Genomic DNA, 9,633 nt, shown 5'->3' with positions numbered 1-9,633 from the left:
CAAACTACCACTTAACCCTACTGTAAAATTCTCCACCCCGTCATTCTCACTCACGCTTTTCGTGACCCCCACCAAAAACTCAAACGTCCGAATCCGTGAGGCCTCAGTGGCGGCTTCCAGTGTTGGCTCAATTTGGCCGGCATGATCCTTGAAATTTATCTGCTACTTCAGATTCATTGCTTAGCTTTCTTATTTTCAACGGTTCACAGTTTTTCACATGTTAGAAGACAGTCTGGACGTCTCCCGTGGCTGTTGTTGCTGGCCGCCATTTTCGAATTGTACTGTCGTGAACTTGTCTCAGTTTCGTTTATTCACTAAAGGCTGAATAAAGAATTTTTAATCATTATCTTCTGTCACCACTGCATTTATTTCATGCAAGTTCAGGCAACACCCAGTAAAATGACCGTTCTTTTTGTGATTGCTCAATTTCCGCACATTGGTAGGCACCCATAAGTTACGTCATTGTTGCCTCAATTCTAAAAGTATAATGGTGGTCATACCTGGCAGTACTCCATCCACTTTTTGGGGAGAAACATTAATGCCATCACAAAACCGCACTGACAGTGGTCCTACGCAGCTTATGGAGCCATATTATTACTTCCTTCCCGATCACAATTGTAAGAACCTTTTGGGTTGGAGCAAAAGCGGAGCCACAAATCCCAGGGTGCCATAAGGCGAGGCGGTGCAAGGGAGATTGCCACGTTTGATTCCTGTCAGTGGTAGCAAATTGATCTGGACTAGAAAGCACTCAACATGAACCCAGCGCTCTGCGCAAACTCGGATATGGAATGTCGAGCCTGACAAGTTCGGATGCTCGCTTGCTGGCATGGATAAATTTCAAGACTTCCTGATTGTAGCTTGCTGACGTATGGAAACGAAATCCGCCAGGGTTCAGCATCAAACTAGGTTCACGAACTGTCTTTGGCTGTGTCGGCGGCTTCCATTGATACAGGCAATAATACGCGAAAGTTATGCTTAAGTGAAGAAACCTGCTTCGGCTAAGAATGTTTCTGTCGTCATCGGCAAAACGTGGCATACGCTAAGACGACAATAATAGGTGTATCTCCCAGCTTGCAGGAAGCGTCCCAATTGACGCATTATCGAGCCGTTTCAACCTTAACAGGGCAGGCAACGACATGGTGGAAAGAAAGGCACAACCAAAGAGACGTGCCCATTACGTATGAAGACAATGCGGCTGTGGGAACAAAAGCACAAAGACAATGGATATCGGGTACGACTGGTTCAATGATGGAGCCGGTTGACATGAATTAAACTGTAACTATTTTTGGTCATGACTGACCCTGGGCGGTTGAGCAGATGACCAGGGTAATAAAAAAGCGAGAATTCAAATCGAGGTGAAAGAATACGAAGTGGAGACAAATGGCAAGTTTCGCTCCAAAGATATGGTTTATGTTGAAATTAAGTAATAGTAATGTTTATTCCCAACTTGTGGATGTATGCCTTCAGGTATAGCTCACTGGTGTCACCGCTGTAGCGGAGTAAGGTTTACATAGCAGTTTCGACGGTGAGATAGAGGCTACACCGCACCAAAACTCATTTCGTCAACCAGACAAAAGGCACATATGCTTGCTTCTCCCAGGGGTGGAAACACAAAATATATGTATATATACAGCGAGACTGCAAACCCTCCACTGCCAGCATGCTACGCCAGCGCCGAAAATCTTGTCGCCGTTCACCACATATAGATTGAAGCCGGAAGAAGTGCTGTGTCGGTTGGTGACCATCCCCATTACAATCTCCTTCCGTCATAGAATGTCCTAGTATGTCACTAATAACCCACCGGTAATCTAGTCCACCACCTCAGAAGAAAATATATGTATACAGCGAGACTGCAAACCCTCCACTGCCAGCATGCTACGCCAGCGCCGAAAATCTTGTCGCCGTTCACCACATATAGATTGAAGCCGGAAGAAGTGCTGTGTCGGTTGGTGACCATCCCCATTACAATCTCCTTCCGTCATAGAATGTCCTAGTATGTCACTAATAACCCACCGGTAATCTAGTCCACCACCTCAGAAGTTCCACCCCCGCCATTCTAACGTGTTTGACTTCCCTCACCACGCCGCCTTTCTGCTGTCCTTTCGTTTGATTTAAAAAATATGTGCGTGGGGCAGCCTGAGGGTACTGTGCGAGACTCACGGCTAACTGCGACTTTCAAGGAGTTGCCACTTTGCCTTAGTTGGGTTTCACTGCACCAAGGCCACATCATCATCCAGACATAACGCGTTCTCTTCCCTGCTGTTCTCCAAAGCGATCATGTACACATAAAATGTAAATTCCTTAATATTTCCTGTACACTAGCAGTCACAGCCAGTGCACAATGGCTGTTTTTCGCCATGCGCCATTTGTTTCTTGGAGCTAGCAGGAGTGACTTGGAGACCCTAACTCTAAAATTCCTGTTAAGTTGACGTAGTAGCTTCTGGTAAACGATGGTTGTTATCCAACATCTCGGAAGCTGCTGCCCGATCACTTATTACTAATATACTGTCACTTCACAAATGGAGACAATGCAGTAGATGGCGTTTGATCGATCGTGGCTGTCCAACAACTGGAGCATGTCGGGCCAACGATGGCGTGGCAGTGCCATACCCAGTTTGCTACCACGCCCGCAACTATTTCCTCTCTTCTGTCAACCATACCCTCTCGCCCACTAGAGCCAATAACTGCAGCTACAACAAACACTGCACCTGACCCCATCTGCCTCCATGACATGCTGATTCCAATCTGCTGAATTGCTCGTTCAATTTTAACCATCTCTATGTGCCTGCGCTTCCCAAAAAACCCAGTATCCTTCTGTACGGATCGTGTTCCGTCTCGAATGTCGCCATCATCTCACAGTTCCAAAGACCTATATGCCCGACTCCAAAATGGCGACAAGGGTGATTCGCCATAGTTTCGCTGTGATTCCCTTCAATGTTTACTCGCTTGGCTAATACCTCCACTTTGCCGTCTCCACTTGCACTTTTGTGAGCCAGGTCATAAGCCCAACAATCCAAGGCTACGAGGCCTTAGTGGTGGTTTTAAGTTTTAGTTCAAAATGAACGGCTGGATGGGGCCAACTCTGCTGCTTCACCTGATTTGATGTTCTGGTTCCTCATTGTTTACCGCTACACCTTCCTTGTCATATACCGCTGGATGGGCCAACTCTGCTGCTTCACCTGATTTGATGTTCTGGTTCCTCATTGTTTACCGCTACACCTTCCTTGTCATATGTTAGGCAGGAAGCTTTTTGTCTTACCCTCCGTCGCCTTGCTTTTTGACCGCCACCTTCAAATCCTAACGATCTGAACTTGCTCGATATTCTTTACAAAAAGCACGGTAATTAAGCTTCTCTGCCCGCGCCGGTTTAGTGGTGATCACGCCTACATCGGATAAGGTCCACGCCCACAGTGCTGTCCCTTCTCTTAACATCCTGTGTCCACAATCCCCGCCAGTCATTCTTTTATTCTGACTGTAATACTATTATCATATCTGACAGTATGTCGTTCACAAGTTGGGAATAAACATTATTAGTGTTAACCCCCAGTTTACTTACACGAGACCGCACACTTGGATGTTTTTGGTAAACTAAAAACTACCGCCATGTAACCCCCCGTTGCAACCAGTCCAACGGCTAGCCTTTCTGCTAGCCACGTTGGCTAAAATGTCCTTACCTCTCTAAAAGTAGGCGCCTAATGTGGACCAGCTTGCAATTGGTTTCTTGGCCACCAAACAAATCACCCTTGTCTGAGTATATTTAGCATGCTACTATCCCCTTTTGAATTTTTTCACCTTTTGGCACCGTTTTATTTGACGCCTCTCGGCCTTCGCCAGACGACACTGCTCTCATCCTATTTTTTCCTCACCCCCTCTTACAAGCTTCATACTTCGACTGTAGTTGCCGAAATGCCTCGTGCAACCGCTGTTCCTTCAATCTGACTGGTTCCCAGTCCACAATCGCGTGGTCCTTTAAGCGAAGTGTAATCATCCAACGTCCTGCATCGACCTCAGTCCATCTGCTCAATCTTTTCGCCTAACCCAGATCCAGTTTCCACGGATATGCGTAGCCCCTCTCCGATTGCGGCAGTCTTGACAACCGTTATGAGGCTGTCCAAAAACCGCACCACGTCAGGGCAATTTTGGAATGACACTAACATACCCAGCGTGGCGGCATTCCCACAGCCACTTTCTTCACAGTCTCGACCCCAAACTATAGCATATTCGAGCCTGTGATGGCAACTGCGAGCAAATTTTTCACCTGGCCATAACCGCTTATGGAATGAGCTCATTCAGACTCAAGGAAACGTTCGTTCGGATTTGACCGACCTGGCGATCTTCTGCTATTTCGATTTGATCTACCACGAATTCCATTCCATGTAGTCTCGTGGCGTTTTGTACCTTTATTTTACTCTCACAATGGCACTACGTATTTCCTCAATTGCATAATCGTTTTTTGTTTGAATACGAAAAACTACAAGAATTCACGCAATACCAACGTGGTCTCTTCTGATTTCGCCCGCGCTTGCAACAGTCATTTGCGAGTCTCATGTACTAGCTCTGGTATCAAAACATTTCAGACCATCTTCGAAATATATCATACGTGGGAACTGTTCAGGGGAAGACCCCCGGACCACCATAATTGGATTATTGTTCATTCGCTGACCTGGACCAACGACGGAATATCTTGAAGATAATAATTGTTAGTGAGTCTGTTCCATCTGACCTCTTTATTACTGTATAGCCAACCTAGTGTTATTATTTTTATTTCTTTGCCACACACTCCTGGTAAACTAACTTATTGGGCAGCCAGACCACTAAAATTTGGTGATCCCGCGGCTTTCTAGATGTTTCGTCCGAAACGTTTTTTGTCAACTCGTTGTAATTTTTACTTTTTGCCCGGTCATTATGGAGGCACACTTTGATTCAGCATATTCAGTCGAGAAAGCGATTGGCGTACGTTTACCAGACTAAAATCCCTACACTCCCAGTGTATGGTTTCATCGGTTCGAAGCTGGTTTCACTACCTGATGTATCACTTCCCAATCCACACGATTTTCCGGTGTCGTCTAACATGGTTCTTGTGATGTATCGACAGAATTGGAAGATCTGTTGGAAGATAATCCCGAGGAAAATCCGTATGACGCCCTTCGAGTGGCTATCATCACTAGGACAGAGAAGTCCGAAAACAAAATTCTGAGGGAATTGCTCACCACTGTCGAACTTGGTGACGGATCGCCATCACGACCGCATCGCCACATGCGCAGTCTCCTCCGCGGCCGTAAGCTAGAGGTGGAAATAATGGCCTAACTATGGCTCGACAAATTTTCACCCTCTAAGTCCAATATTTAGTGGGTCTGTCCCATCTGACGTCTTTATTATGGCATACTATAGATAGCGATTTTAATTTTATTTCTTTGCCACATACTCCTCGTAACGGAAATTACTGGATTTTCAGACCACTACCCTCCTTACTCCTTCATCTTCATTATAGTATCTTCTTGTGGTACCTCAGCTTCAAATTTAATTTTGACAAAATTTCTGCCGGTGTGTGCGCACGTACCTGCAATACTAACCAGCTTGATGAAGGCGTACCAGGTAATCAGCTAGCCATTCCAGCCTCAGAGCTCAACGCTAAGGGCGAGTCACGTTCGACTCGCCCGGTTATTTGTGGATGTCTTTGTCCCGTTTAGAATTGACCAGCATTGACGTGATGATTGCTGTCCTAAATACAGTGCTTTTCTACCTTCAGTACTGTAACGTCTCGATTTCTCGGGCAACGAGCACCGAAGTTTGCAACCACGACGGCAAATCTCCGAACAGATGGTCGAAGAAAATGTGCTGTGCTACAAAATTAAAATTTGTTTCATAGATACAAATTTACAAACCTCAACGTTTTTGACAAACGATGAGGTACTTCAATAAGCAAGCAAACCGGGTATAGCTCAACCAGCGACGCGAAATCGGGTCACACACCGGAACCACATAGCCTAAGCGACAGCGATCCCAAAAGAAGGTTTCATCCCATCTACCGGTTTTCAGGCGTGTTTTAATATCTGCAGAGTTTTATTGGCCACGTCACCAAAATGGATCGCCCGGGACTGTGCGAGTGCTGTCCATTTACGGGTGATCTAAAAGCAGTGGGCCACGGGAAGAAAAATCAGTCGCGGAGGCATGCGGCGCGGCATTTGTAGATCTCGCCGTATCACATTATGGTAAACAAACTACCTATCGTACAACATTGAGTAAGCGAGCCATGCGATGGAACATGTGCCGGATGTGTGCAATGTGCCTTTCACCAAAACATAAATGGACGTAGTACCACATAATCCTGCTTCCTGATAGGTTTTCTAATATGAACGTTGCAAAATTCGACGTCGCACCCGAACAGTAATTTTACCGCTCGCATTTTTGCCGCCAGTTGTCCAAAACGAAAGTCTTCGCCATCGGAAAACTTACAAAAACTATTTGGAGCGTGCGTTCTGTCGACATTCACCAAATCCGATAAGTGTCAAAACAACGCTCCCCGGTACAAACTCCTTCTCGTTTAGCGGTCAACTTAATGGAAGCCAATCTACAAAAACTGAGTAACCTTCTAGTTGTGTTCAAGAAAATAGACTGGGCACGGAGCAGTCATTTCTCCGTTCACTTTTCTTTCTTCGAACCACCCAGGTGTACTAGCTTTCTCCTTGGCTTTCCGTTTGTGCTGCAGGCCATCCCCTGCTTTCGTGCAACTCCCATTCTTAACGCAATAAATTTTTGATATGCCGACTTCTATATGAACGTATAAAAACCACGTAGTTATCCTTCATTTATTCATTTAACGCCTTCTGAAACGCCGTGACGGACGAAAAGGATACGATCCCCAACTTCCACAAAAACATACTTGAAGCCACCTCTGAAGAAATAACAGGGAAATTTCAAAGTCGATCGCGTGCCAATAATCCAGAAAGAATACCAATGAAAACAAATTGCAAAAAGGGGACAGAGTTGGGTAATTTCGGCTCAAGTGTACGTGCAACGAAATGCAACATTTTGACACAGCATGATAGCGTTGCACTCGCGGAGGTTTTGTAGATAAGAACACTGTGCCATTAAGGTACGGCCCTGTAGCGACGCTGCGCTTTAATGCTAGTAGCAAAATATTTGAGGCCCTCAAGGATGTTCCATTACCTTGAGAATTAATGCGGTGAAACAAATGCGCTGGATGATTACCACCAAGACATGCCACGCAAACATTATAGGAAATATCCGAAAACGTGAAACTTTATAAATTTTCTTCTGCCAAACATGCTTTTATTGTCGCCCGTAGGTTGAGGTAGAAGTGTAACAACCAATCGGTACGGAAACTTCCCCAGCTTGTTTCTGCCCGCAACAATTGCCTAGTCTGTCCTACCGATATTGTGGGTGCAGCATGTGTCGTCAAGTTACGTGCAAAACATGTGGCAAGTTAACGTGGGAAGGTACGTCGCTCATTTTCATATGATGCTTCGTCTTGCTTATTGCGAGAGCATTGAACCGTCCGGCGAAAAGGCTCACGCGCGCTACTCGGATCTGGACGCCACTCGGTTTGTGGGATGATTTCTCCTGGTGTTTGAAAAACTGCGACGTAAAAAGTTTAGAAAATGTGTGGCAAATATTCCAGCTGCCAGCTGGGCGATTAAGAAGCTTGATGCAGTTCATCCTTTCACGTTTGATAGTCTAGTACTTGCGCGCGAAATCCTCAAGGAAGAAGACGACACCGGATGAAGATCGGTTATATTGCAGATGAACTACTGGAAGAAAGGTCGCTGCGCCTCAGTTGGGTACAACGGAGAGAAAATGATATTTCAACGAAATGTTACAAAAGGCAGAACTGTCGGTTAGAACCTGACCGTCCAAACGCCTTTTCAAAATGTGTGCAGGTTTTCAGATATGGAGTTTTTAGTGTTCTCTTTTGTCAAACCAAAACGACTTGAAACGATTTGGAGGTGGCAGATTCGCTGCTTGATGTGAGTGGCACCGTGATAGGGGTTGAACTGTCGCTCCATTTTTGTGTTCTTTTTTGTAGGTGCGGGGATGTGTGCATACCATTTCTATGGGCAATCTTACGCCTAAAAAGCGCTTCCGTGGGAGAGTTGTTTGGAAGATTTGAGTCAGGTGTCGCACAAGAAGGTTTCAATAATCTCGACACACGTTCCCTCCCATATAAGCTTCTAGTGTTCTTTTAAAGGTGTTGACACAGCGTCTGACTTGCCTGTTAGATTGAAGATGAGATGGCGGTGAACTAACTACGTAGATGCCATTTCGCTTGAAATTCCGCTGGCGTAAATGAACTGCTGCTATCTGAAGCCAGTGTTTCTGGCGTATCGAAGCTACTGAAAATTCAGGTGAGCTACAGGACTGTGGAACGAGAAGTGATGTGATCCATCATGATTATCTCCCACCATTTACTGTAAGCGTCAGCCATGGTAAGATAATGTTGATTGTTAATTGGTCAACATGTGGATGCGACCAAGAGTTAGTTGGTGCAGGTCAAGAATGTAACTTGGCCTTCTACGGTGATTTTGCGGAACACTGATGTTTGGAACAGGGCTGTCTGTCCATACTTGGCCAATATACTTGACTGCTCTCCAAGGCCTTCACGCGGTTGACGCCTAGGTGTCCAAAATGAAACTGCTTAGTACTCGTGCTTGCAGTTTGGTTGGTGTCATAACACGTTCACCAAAGAGAGGGCAACCATCGACTTCAGATAGAGAAAATCGTCGACGGAGTAGGGACCGAATGTCTCGTGTCATTGACGATGGCCAGTGTGTTCGGTGTAATACTTGTTGGAGCAGAGGGTCGTATCTGGTTTCGTCCCAGACCATGGTTGAATTAACTGAAAGAGGTCGAATGAATGCAGCGAGCGCGATGCGAGCTTCCGGTTCGACGGAAATGGGGGCCACAACCGCATCTTCTCCTGGCTGTCTTTATGAGTCCATCAGTCTTGATAAGGCTTCTGTCTAGCCAGTGATATCCACAGGCTGGTGTTTGATTGAAAAGTCATAGCCAGGGAGCATGGTCGCCCAGCGCTGGAGACGATTTGTCGTGTATACTGGAACGCCTTTCATCGAACCGAAAACACCGGCAACCGGCTTGTGAAGGTGAGGAGTGTTACATGGCTTCCGTAAATCATTGTATGGAATTCCTTGACGTCAAATACGATTGAAAGTGATTCTTCTTCTATTCGACACAAGCGTTCGGCTGTTGTCAAAGATCGGGCTCTATGGGCTATGGCTTTTTCAGATCCATCAGGAAGTCTGTGGGAAACGCCTGCTCCGATTCCATGTCTGGATGCACCTGACGCTGGGCTGATATCCATAGAAGGGTTGTAATGTGTAATCGGCTGTTGAGATCGGGCTCTATGGGCTATGGCTTTTTCAGATCCATCAGGAAGTCTGTGGGAAACGCCTGCTCCGATTCCATGTCTGGCTGGACCTGACGCTGGGCTGATATCCATAGAAGGGTTGTAATGTGTAAGCAGCAAATCTGACGATAGAAGTGATTTAGGCACCTAAAGGGTGCTATATATATATATATATATATATATATATAATAGCACTAAGTCCCTTCCAAGTCAATTTTTTGTCTTAAGGATTTGAAGCAATTGACTTT

The sequence above is a fragment of the Opisthorchis viverrini genome (assembly GCF_000715545.1).
Source record: "Opisthorchis viverrini unplaced genomic scaffold opera_v5_21, whole genome shotgun sequence".
Classification (NCBI taxonomy): Eukaryota; Metazoa; Platyhelminthes; class Trematoda; order Opisthorchiida; family Opisthorchiidae; genus Opisthorchis; species Opisthorchis viverrini.
Note: the sequence above shows the minus strand (reverse complement) of the source record.